The sequence below is a fragment of the Carassius auratus genome, chromosome 1 (assembly GCF_003368295.1).
Source record: "Carassius auratus strain Wakin chromosome 1, ASM336829v1, whole genome shotgun sequence".
Classification (NCBI taxonomy): Eukaryota; Metazoa; Chordata; class Actinopteri; order Cypriniformes; family Cyprinidae; genus Carassius; species Carassius auratus.
This window is the reverse complement of record NC_039243.1, coordinates 17,955,788-17,970,399: the sequence shown is the minus strand read 5'-3', so window position 1 is coordinate 17,970,399 and position 14,612 is coordinate 17,955,788. Positions and strand designations below refer to the sequence as shown.

Genomic DNA, 14,612 nt, shown 5'->3' with positions numbered 1-14,612 from the left:
TAGACCTAGGCCTACTGTCTGACAAAAAGCAGGCTGCAGTCGGGATTTTCCTTTCCTTAAAATAACGGATTACTTTTTTAAAAAAATAACGAAGTTACTGATTACTTCCGCACGAAACTAACGCGTTAAGTTACACATTTCAGGAAAAAAGTAATTAGAGTAGGGCCTACTCTAACGCGTTACTCTCCCCACAACACTGGTCGTTATATATCTATACAGCTGTGTGAATGTGGAGGAGTATAAAGCTGTTGTTGTAATATCTGGTACCAGGTTATGATCTCCTCTTGATCTTGTACCTGTTATTTATTTATAAGTCCAAAATAAATTTCACCATTTCGTTTTCATTTATTTATATTGTTTTATATATGATTCCTCTGTGGCTGTCGTGTTGTGATTATGAGTTTTATTGTTCTTGGTTTTCTTTATCTTCTCTTATTATTATGGCCTGCTTGAGAAAACACAATGCAGTCCATAACAACGCTATTATTCCTTTTTACACTTTTATTGTTATAGTGCTCAGGGCACAGACCTCATGGGTTAACCTTCGTCTTCATCTCAGTGTGATATATCCCATCCTAATGCTGCAATCCAAACTATACTCACAGCAGTGAGGACATAATTACAGAGAATTCAACAGTAAAGACATGAGTAGATTAGATCAGGAGCGATGCAGTCTGCTCTGCAGTGCTTAAGGCTTTCATACTGCACAGCGTGATCTGAGGGCAGTCTGCCATCTGTTAAGAAAGCAGGGAATAAGCTTGGTTTAATATTTGTTTCTCTTCCTACAAAGAGAGTCTCCTTTTTGACCCTGCTTTCAGTTCTCACACCTCCGATTTGTCACTCGCAGCCCAGCTCCATAGCAAGTTATCAGTATCTTTGGAGGCGCAATTCACATCTCAAAGAAAAGTGCGTACACTCTGCAGCTAAAAGTCAAGTGCTAAGGCTAAACCTAGAGAGGAGAAGAATGCTGGAGTTAAAATGTAAGAATGTAAAAAAATTGAATGAGCCCTGTCTGGACTCTTAATAGTTGTATTTCATTCAAACAGACATATACACTATCATTCAAAAACTGGGGTCAGGTTTTATTTTTTATTTTTTTGGAAAGAAATTAAAAGGTATTATTCAGGAAGGAGCGATTAATTTGATCAATAATGACAGTAAAGACCTTTATAGGATTAGAAAAGATTTCTATTTCAAATAAATGCTGTCCTTTTGAACTTTCTGTTCTTTGTGGGATCCTTGAAAAGCTTTAATTTTTCCACAAAAATATTAGAGCAACTGTTTTCATTGATTTGAAATTCTGATGGTAATAATAATAGGCTACTTTTTTTTCTTAAGCACCATGTCAGCATATTAGAATGATTTCTGTAGGATCGTGACACTGGAGACTGGAGTGACCCTGTTATTTTGAATTATTGAAAAGTTATTTTAAATAATAAAAATATAATGTTTACTGCAATTTGTATCTAATTAATTCAAACTTGGTGAGACTTCTTATTGACCCCAAATGTTGAACATATGTATTAATTATTATTATTATTATTATTATTATTATTATTATGTATAATATTTCAAGTACATTATTATTATTTTACATATATAAATTTAGATTATTATATAAATTTAGATTAATTGCATAAATAAATGCATCAAAAACAACATGCATTTGATTGTGTCACCTAATGAAATGCTATGTTTACTAGAATAAACTAAAACCAATTATTCTTAATATCTTGACAATGTGTGATGCAATGTAGGTCATTAACTTTTCATAGGTAAGATATATATATATATATATATATATATATATATATATATATATATATATATATATATTGGGTGAGAATGATTCAATAGCATGCATTAGATATATTGGATGTGTTTTTCCCCTGGGGTATGCATAGATTTATGTTGGGATAGGGCCAAAGCAAACCTTAAGCCTTAAGTTTAAACCTCTATTAGCAGCTGATCCCCTTCATTATGAAGCTTGACTGATATGGGCAGCCATCATTCCCTTGAGTAACAGACAGCCACTGTAACTGACCAGCTGTGTCCCATTGTTATCAACAGGACCTCCTAATAGACCGCGTATACGCGTTAGTCGACTCCAGAGGGTTAATAAAAAATTGACAGGCAAACTATACACCTCGTGACGGAGGTGAGTAAATGCTTGCTAGATTTCTATTAGCTGTGCTAAGGAGGGATTATGTCGTCTTGGGGGAGTCAAAGCTTTGTAAGCGAACCAATCCCAAACCTCTAAATCCTATTAGCTGCATACGGAGGTGAGGGAACACAGCTTAACCTTAAGACTGACAGACAAACAATTGTGTTTTATTGCATCTGTTTGTCCTCTCTCTTTCAGCACAACACAAACACTTGGCAGCATAATAGAAATGGTGAGGGTCTCTAAAAACCTGATTCATATCTGTTTTGTTGCCTTAAATGATCCTTTCACTCTGGTCTCTCTGGTCTTTATTTATCCTGAAACCTGCTGTCGTCAGAGACCGTATACGGTGGAAGGAAGGCATCGAGACATGTCTGAATTCAATGTTTGCATAACATTCTGTCTAGATGCCTTCATCTAGTCACTTTTTGAAGACAGAATATATGTTGTTGTTTTTTTTGTCGGTAGTTTGTGTGTGTGGGATTTCAACTTATGACTCAACTTTGAAATCATTGCTTGGCTTTCCTGAAGTTCACTTTAATTTGCTCTAGATTATTAGACGTGTCATCTAGTGCCTTGACAGCTTGTCTGAAACTAGTCAAATGTTTGGCATTGGGAAGACTTTTTAAAATATTTATGAAAGAAGTCTCTTCTACCCACCAATGCCACATTTATACACGAGAGAAAAAGAGCAATGAAAAGAAATTAGCTTTCTTGCTCTATTTATTTTTCTGTCCATTTTCTTTCCCAACCTCAAAATGTATCTGCTGTTCTGTAAAAAACTAAACAAAAAGGAAAATAAAATAAGCTCTTATTGGCGATGGAGAAACAGGCTGTTTGGAGGGGAGGAGGAGAGAGGAATTGATAAAGATATGCATTAGTCAGAGGACGGGAGTGCAGGAGAAAGCCTATGAATCTCAATCTAACTTTATTCAGCTGGGACCAGGAAAGAGCAAGCCAGCAAGGTCATCTGAGACATCGTGACGCTACAGTTACAAAAGCCTGCCGGGCACATTGTGATTGGTCATCTCGCTCTTTGATCAGTGTCTAGGAATTATTAGTATTATTATTTTTATTTTTTTGTAAATCATTTCATGATTTCTTTTTACCCTTAACTCTCTATAATTTAGCATGAGAGTAGGATAGCTTGCGATGTAGGTATCAGCATTGCATATGAGGGAGTTTTATTAGAGAGGTGATGAGGATTAAATGAGGGTTGATGTGAAAATGTACTGTGGATATTTTCTTGGTGTCAGGATGTAGTGTAAAATAATATTTCACGGAAAATGCATCATTCAAAATTTGGGGTCAGATTTATTTTTAAAAGAAATGTATGCTTTTATTCAGCGAGGGTGCATCAATTGATTAAAAATGACAGTAAATACATTTATAATGATTTATAAAGTTTTCAGTTTCAAATAAATATTGTTTTCATGGTTTCCACAAAAATATTACAAAACACAATTGTTGTCAACATTGATTATATATATATATATATATATATATATTAGTGCTGTCAATCGATTAAAAAAAAAATAACTAATTAATCGCACATTTTTTTTAAATTAATCGCGATTAATCGCGATTAAAAGACTGAAACTTTTTGGATATGTAAATGTAAAATGTAAATAATTAATGTAAACTCAAGACAAAGAAACTATTTAAATTCAAAATATGATTGTTTATTGGAATTTTTGTTTAACTTGTAACACAGATTTTCTCATGTAAACAACATACCTGCAATAAACCATCAATATCCTCCAAATTAACTGTTGGCTTGAAAGCCATATTTATTACAGAAATAAAAACACAGGCATGTAAGTACCATTTGAATTTCAAAACAATCAATGCCAATAAAAAACAAAAATTATTTCCATGTTGAATTCTAAGTGGACTGCAAAAAAATTCCAAAGTATAGTCATTGCCAGTGCTTTAAGTGGGCTGGTACGCACCAGTACTCAGTACCGCCACTTCCAAATATAGCTCTTGAGCGTACCGCCACCTCTCCGTGCGCCCAGAACGTGCTTGTAGCGTACCGGTACGCTCATTTGGACATCTGTTTTAATAGAGGTTTTAATCTTTTACCTGCACTGCCGATTTTCAGAGCGCCCTTCACAATGCAAGCTTCCTAATTCATCCGACCCAGAGCAGAAACTACATTACCCATTCACCCTTAAGTTATACAAGTGAATAGCGCATGTGTCGCTTTTCCCACTGTTAAGTGTCAACAACTCAACGTGGCCGGAGAAGGTGTGTGAAACTCGTTGTGAGTTATACTAAAGCAAAATCTTGAGTATTTATTGTCTGATAAACATTAAAAACTGTCTGCGGAGGTTGAGTCGTCCTGCAGCCCCCGCTGGCTGCTCATTGGCTGCAGCATCTTTTTTCTAAGTTCTAAAAAAATACCGTAGACGGCAAGGCACAAATTTAGATATTCATTTATCTAATTAATCTATAGCCTATGCACAAACACAATATGATCTTTTTGTCCCCTTTTTGTTTTAAAGCTTGATGAAGAGAGAGAGCGCAAGTTGCTGCAGCTGAGGAGGACAGTGATGCACGCGTACAGGAGTGATTGACAGTTCGCGGCACTGTGTACAAAAAATACTCCGCTACACAATTATTTCCTTATTTTCGTTTAAGCTTATTAACGTTAGCGTTACAGAAAGGTCTGATTTACGCACTGTTACAGTCATTGTTTTTTTTTTTTTTTAAACAATGACATTTGAGTTCATGATTTTAATGTTGCTGTTTCTTGTGGCAGACTGAAGAGTAATCCGGCAGAGTTTTATACTGAAACTTTCCGTCTAAAAGTCCTTCCTTGGTCTTAACCATATTTCTTTGCACGTTGAACACACATAGACCACAACTGGAAATAAAAAAACTGCAACCGCGTTAATTGCGTTATTTTTTTTTAACGCGTTAAATATTTCAAATTAATCGAATGCGTTAACGCGCTAATTTTGACAGCACTAATATATATATATATATATATATATATATATATATATATATATATATATATATATATATATATATATATATATATATATATATATATATATATATATATTTATTTATTTATTTTTATTTTTTTATTTTTTTTGAATTAGCAACAAATCAGTTTATTTGAAGGATTTCTGAAGGATCATGTGACACTGAAGACTGGAATAATGTTTATTCAAATAGATTACAGTTTGATTGAATTGTAAAAATATTTCATAATATTAATATTTTACAGCATTTTATCAAATAAATGTGAACTTTATAGGCATAAGAGACTTTCACATGTGCCTCAAACTCCTTCCCCAGGTAATTTGAGCAAATTTAGGTTAATTATTACAACCTATTTATTCTATATTAATTATGACAGAATTTATTTAAGCTTTTAACCTAAATATTTTTTTAAATATATTTGGGATTGACAGCTGATGTCCCAAACTGCAAAGTCTCATCACATTTGGCACAGCAGAAGTGTCTGAGGTACAATTTCTTCTGTCAAATTAACTACCAACAGCTTTTATGCCTCAGTAGAGAGCATGCAGATGACGAAACCATCTGGAGTAGTTCCAGTGGAGGACAGTGACTGGATTTAAACCTTCAGATGACACACAGCCCATATTAGGTTATAGAATGTGGTTGTCCCTTCCGTAAATAAAATATGATAATGTTTTTCATTTTCCTCCAGTGGCATACCTCATTTGCAGCTTCTACAGCAAATGAGATGGAAACAGAATAATAAGTTTTTCCTCTGCACCCTATTTATTGTATTTTTCCTTTGGTCATCATTTATCAAACATGCTGACTATCATTAGGCCAGAGGTCTAAATCGTGTATCAGTGTAGATGTGGATGTCCTACCCACACAGCTGCAGAGATCTGATTGGTGCTCCCAGTTGCTCAAGGATCCAGTCAGATGTCCTTCGAGAAGATCTGCAAACACACATGGAAGACTTGAATCAAAAGGCCTTTTTTTTTCAAAGTATTTTGCCTATAATTTTCTACACAAGCAAGGATGTCAATGCTTCAATATTATATAATATTTGACATGAATAGAATTGAGTTGAACAAAGTCTGGTACATGTAAATGCATTATACCATTGTAATGCATGGGTTTTATTTATTTTCTACTTATGGATTTGTTTCAAGCGACGGCCAGAGATCCTACAGTACACATAATGTCTATCACCAACTATTCACCGTCACTGTGGATCTATAATGAAATGAGCAGCCATATAACAGAAATCATTTCCACCACTTGCTCAAATAAAAGCCTTTGTAGAAAATCTATTGTAAGTCATTGTACAGACACTGCACGTTCATTATGTTTGCAGTGTTTGTTTTTTTTTTTATAATGAGATTTAACAAATCCAAGAGGGTTTTTAAGCACCAGAATGCTTTCCGTGGCCTCTGGATGTAAATATTACACTGCCTTTACAATGAGTTCAAAAAGACATTGTGCCAAGAAACTTTTCACTTCATTCGGCAAAGATCTGGAAGCGTCCCATGGTGAAGAATCTTTTCCAATTTAGACCTTGTGTGGAAGTAATGTTACAATTAAAGATTCCTGCTCTATAGTTGAGATTATTTTATGTACTTATTTGGTTTTTGACAAGGAAAACTGCTCTGATCCACCCATCTGTGTGGCCTACATACAGAACCTACTATTCCTGAAATCTGCTCTATTAAGTCACACTGACCCAGGATTGTGAGGCCTCTAAGGAATATGCCCTGTGGCAATCTCTCTTTCCGTCTCCACAACCTGACACCTTTACAGTGATACACACAGAAAATAGGCATCACCATGAGAGTTCACAGATCTGTGAAGGCAACCATTAGACAGGTTCGAATAGCCCTATCAATGTCTCTGACAGAATCACAGCAGATTCATGTTCATGGGAAACTAGACCATTTGTCTTTCATTCTTTCTCTCTGGATGTCCTAGCTAAGAGGTTTTAGGTGTTTGATTGTATAGTTATACAATCGTAAAAATGTTCTGTGTGATTCTAAGGCATTTTTTACTACCCAAGACCCCAGGATCTTTTGAACCTGGTCAACGTTTAAATGTCAGCATGTAAATGGTTTGTAAAACATCTAATGACACTTATACTGATGTTAAACTACATGTTTGCTTTGCATTGGCCAAGCATTGGAAAACATCTGTGAATGAAAAGACAAATCAATAAACTTATTTTTTTTTCTCAAGAAAATGTAACTTGTCTGAGGATGTTCAGATGATTTAACGTTACTGAAAGACAGAAAACATTCTCAGAATGTTCTGAAAAAGTTCTTTTAACATTCTAAACATTCTATAATGTTAATAGAACATTTGTTTGTTATTAAGTTATCTTGTCTCTAATTACATTCTCAGTAGAACAAAAGAAAAAAAAAGCAATTTCTACATTGTTCAAGAAATAATAAATCTTACATTTTTCTCATTAAAGAAATAGTTCACGTACAAATTAAAATCTCCTAAAGATTTTCTCACCCTCTGTCCATTCAGGATGTAGAAACATATTTGTTTTTGGACTGTTTTCACTTGTAATCTAGTGCTTGATCTGTGCACATTTCTCTCCTGATACAGACAAGTAGGGCTGTAGTACTCGAGTCCGGTCTTGGACTCGAGTCCGGACTCGAGACATTTTTCTGTCCTCTCGGACTCGTTGAATTTGCACTCGGACTTGTCTCGGACTTGGCCATTGGACTCGCCAAGTCTTCTAGTTGGTCTCGACCGAGTCCAGCAAAAAAATAAAATAAAAAATTTCTCCTTCAAAACAAAACCACATTTGCATGATGTCGCGACTGAAAACGTGTGGAAAACGCTAGGAGCGTTGCTCTCCTTATTTCCAAAGCACTCTGTAATCTGCGTTTGCGCTCCAGTGGCATCTGCTGTTGCTGGGCAACCATGACCCGCTCTCCATGATGACGCAGAAGTTTCAGCAAAGAATAAATGGAATTCCAGCACTTAAAATCACTTGCAGTAGCTCTGCTAATAGATTCATTTAAAAAATGGCTATCCTTGTACAACTATGATAATCTGTTTCTCAATCTTGCCTTAGCTTTCAGTATTGTTTCCGGGAAAGGATGTGCATGACCAGTGGTGCACTTACTGCGACCTGAAAAGTTTAGATGTTTCTAATTTAATTTTCTACCTGTTAGATTGTGTTTTATTTACGTCTACACCTAGATAGCCTTTTTTTTTTTATCAATAAACGCGTATTAATGTATAGCCTTATGCAACAATTACATATGTAAATTTTTAAAACTTTATATATGACATTACATATTTACATTTTCATCTAACAGCCAGTATTTGTATCTGTAACAATTACAAAATTTTTCCTATCTGCATTCGGATACAACATCGTACATTTACTTGATAAGACTGTTATGACTTTTTATAAATTTTTCCGTAGTTATCACTGAACAAGTATGTCGTGTTAAACTGAAATAATTATTAATTTCTAAAATAATATTTATCATGCAAGCAGAGAGATGTCATGACAAACGTTTAGTGATCATTTGAACACGACTGAATCTATTCAATGCACACATTCTCATTACGCAGAACACTTTGAGCGAGTCTTGATGTTAATGAACTTCACTAAACAGATGTGTGTGTTCCGCGTAAACCAGCAAAAGGTAAATATGCAAACATGTAGGACAAGTAGACAATGTATCCGTATCGAAGCTGATTATTAGCCTACTCTTGAGAGAGAACTGATTTGGTTTTTGAGAGACTGAGACGCGCAGCGCGGCTGTTTGATTGGTGAGCGCGCTGTGCTTATTCCATTCATTCGTATCATATGGTAGCCTAAGCTTTCAATATTTGACTTTTAAATATATACAAATAATATAACGTGTAGCTATGATGTATTATTATAGGTAAAATTACTCTTGCAACGCTCTGATTTCTGATTTTGATTTGCTCTCTTTTCACTCATAAAGTTTACATTCATTCACTTCTGGCGCTGATCCCCTGGCTCACCTGTTATCTAGCAAACACCAGACTCTGTCAGCTTTAGCCGAGTATTCAGGCAGAATTATTCCTTGAGCGTTATTCGTTTTTTAAGCCATTATCCATGCCATTCCGAATAAGGCATTCGGCTTCAGGCACAACCCTAATTATTACATATTTTATTTTTACATGCAACATAGATAAGGTCATATAGTAACAGCTCCACGCAATATTGTAATTCTAAAATTCACGTCGTACTTGCAAACACTGTGTATGCATTATGGTTAATGCATGCTGGAGTAGTCGATTGTTTCCGAAAGCGCTCGACTAGTCTATGCAAGTCCTAGTACAGTATGACAAAAATGTCGCTGTATTTATGTGCGCATGCCCAGTAGAGCCAAACGTATCCATTCTAGCCTTGCTGCGCGCATTTGTCATATCCCGAGCTTTGCATGTGTCTGTGCACTGTGCCAATTAGGCATAGTCATATACATTTTTGACCACAGATATAATGTCAACAAAAAATAAAGTACATAAAAATTATTTGACCTTACAGTTCCAAACTTTGTTTGTTTATCCAAGTTTAGCTCCCAGGGTCGGACTGGGGGTAAAACCAGTACTGATTACCAGGGCCCTTGAAAAGTATGAATCTGAAATATATATTTTTTACCTGGATATTTTCATGGGTGGGGGCCATGGGGGCCCATCAGGACTGCCTATGCATAGGGCCCAGGATTTTGTTTAACGCCCCTGTTAGCTTTAACACTAATTATACACACTTGAACCTAATCAAGCTCTTACTAGACACACTAATCTTCCAGGTGTTTTAAGGCCAGTTGGAGCTAAACTTTTCAGGACATTGGCCATCCAGGATGTAGTTTGGAGACCCCTGTCCTACAGAGTTGTTACTTTGCACATGCTTTTTGATCATTACAAATAATAATGTAAAATGATTTTCTTAGAATAGGAGATATGCTTTCTCTCGCATCACAAACATTATCAGTAGTTAAGTATGTGGTCTTGAAGAGGACCCTTTTTTCTTTCATTTGGACTCGGTCTTGGACTTGGACTCAAAACTTTTGGACTTGGACTTGACTTGGACTCGAACCTCTTTGGACTCGGTCTTGACTCGGTCTCGACTAGTCCTGGACTTGGACTTGACTTGGACTCGACAAAGCCGGACTTGACTACAGCTCTACAGACAAGTTTACTTTTTCAACAGAGAAAGCAACATCATGGATAGAGGGCTCATAGTTTAACTGGAAACTTCAGTTTGAGGTTAAAAAATTTCTAAATGATGGATTTGTTAATTACAAGATTGTTATTAGTTTTTCACTTCACAAGACATTCATTGATGGACTGGAGTTGTGTGGATTACTTGAAGATTGTTGTTTATGAGCTGTTTAAACTCATTCTTATGGCACCCATTCACCTCAGAGGATCCATTAGTGAACAAGTTATGTAATGCTGCATTTCTCCAAATCTGATGAAGAAACTCATCTGGAAAGGCCTGGGGATGAGTATATTTTCATACGATTTTTGAGTGAACTATTCCTTGAAGAGAACAGAAAGGCTGTATCTCCCGTGAACATGAATTCAGGCACTATCAGAGACATCTGATATTGATCAGCAACAACAATGTATTATACAGTAGTACGCAAACATGTATCTTTTTGCAAGTGCAGGTGGCAGATTGATATAATACAAATAAAAAGTGAATCTATCTATCTCTAAATTGTTATTCCTGCATAAGCTTGCAGGAATGTTTCATATTATGAATAAAGGATTGATATTGAGGCAACCCTAGAAATATTAGCACTCCAGTGTGCTTACTACAGAACTAGAGTCTGGATTGATACTGATTAGAAAAATGTCTTTCATTCCAACCATCCTTTCATCCAAATGAACTGAGAGATTACTGAGTGTCAGATTCAGATCAGTCAAAGATGTTGTATCATATTACTGTACTGTATGTGAGTTGTCTCATTTTCGAACCATACCCTCTCTCACTCTCTGTGTTTCCCCATCCAGTGACTGTTCTTTTGTCCTTTTAACTGTTAATTAAATGAACAGGGTGCTTATGGAAAGGTGTCTTTCAGTACAATTAACTTGAAATACTGCGGTACATTATTGTCATCTTTTCTGTGACCTTAAATAATGTAAACTTTCTTCAAATTAATTGCCAGGTTAATGAGTTCGAAGCGGGTTGTGCATTTCGGTAAATGGTTTCTAGAGTGCCAGCAGGACGGGAGTGTAGGTCTCTATTTGCTCGAAAAAGGTTTTACCTTCGAGTTCACATTTTTCATTCTTAATCACTTTAACATTATTGTATTTGGAAATGTGCTTTTAGTGTGTGAAATCTTTCCCAACACAGAAGTATATTGTGTGGCTTCAGGAGAAGTGATTAGAAGTAGTCATATGGACGTAATTGTGTTTTTTTCTTTTGGGAGCTGGACAGCCTGTGGTCTTTTTGTAGAAGTTTGACTCACTGAAACAAATTAGGTCTCAACCTACATTTCTTGCAAAACTCCGAAAACGCACATGTATGAACTTTAAACTTTTTATAAACTTTTTAGAAACTTACTCTGCCATAGTAAACTTGCGTGATAGCTCGCATGTTACAGCACTGCACTTGCAATGCAGAGTGCTTTGGTATGAGTAACTTGAAGCATTTCTCAATAAGAGCACCTTGAATAAGAGCTCAAAGACTTGTAGATGTAATCTAGAATGTCATGGTTGCTTCAGCATATGCACTTGTTATCCGACGTTTGCTTATGTTAAAAGTATCAGTAAGGTTTAATGTAGGTGGACATTTAATTGCACAACAACCTTTTAATGCTACTCACCAGACACTTCATTTCTGAACTGCTGTGATACATACAACAACCAAAACAATAAAATATTGCCTTAATCACTTTCACCTGTTCTTGAATAAAACTAAATGCACTTTTAATACCACTTGCTGGACATTTCACATCGAAAGCCAAAAACATAACACAATTTTTGTGTGTGTGTGTGTGTTTGTTGAAAGAATAGTGTGCATATGAAGGAAGTCATGTGTGTTTGGAACAATCAGCATGACTGAATCCAATAAAAATATGCATGCTTATTTTTCCACTTTTGAGAGAAATACAGTACTGTCAAGCTCCTTACTGTATTTTTGCTCTTTATTCTCTCACTCTTATGTATTCATATCTTGGCAATTACATTGCAGTGACCCAGAAAAGTATAAAATTGCATCAGTAAGCCAGATATGACCAAATTCAGTTCAGCAGCCTAGTAAAATACAGGGAAAGCACACAGGTGCTGGAGTTGTGCCGACAGTGTGTGTAAGCTTTGTTTGTTTTGTGTGAGCGATACTTCACGGCGTGTTCTGCTGTTTCTTTCAAGGACCCCCTGGTTACATCACCTGTTTCAGAAATCAATGGGTGAATAACCAAACACTTACATATATGTATTCATTTGTATTCCAGTCACAGTGGGATGAAGCATGCATTAAGTCCACTGAGCACTACCCTCTGGGGTAGCATGGGAGGAAGTATTGCAAGAGAATACAGTGCAAGGATCAAGCTGTCCCTTGTGTAACTTGTGGTATTAATGTATACAATTTATTAAATGCAATATTTGTTGGCCAAATAATTTGATAGTTTAATCTTTCTCACAAATAAACATTATTTATATTCATCCTATAACCCATTTTCAAGAGTTTCAAGGCATTAGATGATGTACAGTATGGATTTTTGATTTGCTTTATGAAAAAATATGAAAACGCATTTACATTACCATTGAAATCAGCCCACTCATTTTGACTGCATGGCACACAAAAAAAGATGACACAGTGTTCTGGTAAACAGCACATGGAGAAGCATCAGATCTGTTGAATACACAAATGAAGCATCAACCACCCGCCCCCAACCAATTTTACGCCACTTGGAACCTTCCACACACCGGCAGAATCTTAATCAACAGAGGTTACTGCAGACCGTGCCGTTTTAATTGATAGCCAGGGATGCCAGCTGAATTTCAAGCTTAGTAAGTGATAGTATCACATCACGGGAAATGAGTGATACCTCATTATGTCAAGATATCAGGAGGAGAAAGCAGAAGTACAGAAAAGAGATTAACACGATATACAAAATTAATGATGGCTTGCAGCGGGTTCTCCCAAAGAGAATTACATACTCACTGCAAAAATCTGTTTCTTAAAAAGTATCTTTTGACTTGTTTTCCTATTAAAATATCCTTAAAACAAGATGTAAATGAGAAACAAAATTGCATAAGATATTAAGATGATTGTTTTCAAAGAAATATCTTGAATTCAGTTTATTATCCTACCCCACTTTCAAACTGCCTTTTTAAAAGCATACATTTCAATAAACTTGGTCAGATTTATGCTTGAAGCAAGAAAAGCAATTGCCAGGAAGGTAATTTGCCAAATTTTTTCTTAAAACATTCTTCTTAAGGATTGCGTTTACTTGTTAATTTATTTTTTTATTATTATTGTTTTGTTATTTATTTCTTGTTGAATTTACATATATTGTCTTATATTGTTTTCCTTTATGTAAGCATCCTTGGAAAGTGCCTTGAGAAAGCAACTTTTAAAGGAGCTATATTGTTATTAAAATATCAAAACATATTGTATGAAAAGAACACTTAAATTCTTATGCTGTTTTTTTTCTCAAGTAAATATATCTTTTTTCAGTATGTTCAGATGTTGTTTTATTGGACTACAACATATAAATACTAATTAAGAAATATATATATATATATATATATATATATATATATATATATATATATATATATATATATATATATATATATATATATATATATATATAATTATTATTAATTTATTATTACAATGTCTTAGGGTTCAAGTAATCATAACTTAATTTATGCTTCAAATAAAACCATTTTGTGACAAGATGCTTCAGTAGGTCTTTTATTCAGGCAAATAATCACGAAGAGTCAATTAGTAATGAGAATTAATAATAATAATAAAAAAGTTATTATTTTATGGTTGAGCATTACTTTGGAGACCACGAGGGATCATTTAAAATAAAAATACAAATGACATGACAAAAGAGTTTACATTTTAATAGCATTAATAAATATTATGCATCAGATAACATCAGACTTGGTGTGTGGGTTTTAAAAGCAACATGCAGCAACCAACAAATTGAATGAGCTCCAAATAGGCAGAACAGACAGTGTCCAAATTTCTAGAGCATCTGTCACCATAACATCATTTAATCTGACTGATGACAGCATAAAAAAAATAAGAAAATAAAATAAAAAGATAGTGGAGGTATACTGGTCATATGGCTCATACTCGCTGGGAGACGGATAGGCTATTGGCTAAATGATGTTGAAGTACAGGCTCAAACATTACAGCATGTGTAAAATCACTGAAACTTTATGGACAGTTCAGAGGTGCAGGCTACAACTGGAGTTTTATTCCAACATTTATTTTCTTTGTACCACATTT

General features: G+C 35.0%; 1 protein-coding gene across 2 annotated transcripts in view; it reads right to left on the bottom strand.

Annotated features, from left to right (window-relative positions):
• LOC113094812 (protein ELFN1-like) overlaps nucleotides 1–14,612 on the bottom strand; it is a 67,108-nt gene that overhangs the window by 14,856 nt on the left and 37,640 nt on the right. For both annotated transcript variants that reach the window (XM_026260474.1, XM_026260527.1), the window contains exon 2: nucleotides 6,025–6,096. The gene's annotated coding sequence lies outside the window, so the exon portion shown is untranslated. The remainder of the gene's footprint in view (nucleotides 1–6,024; nucleotides 6,097–14,612) is intronic.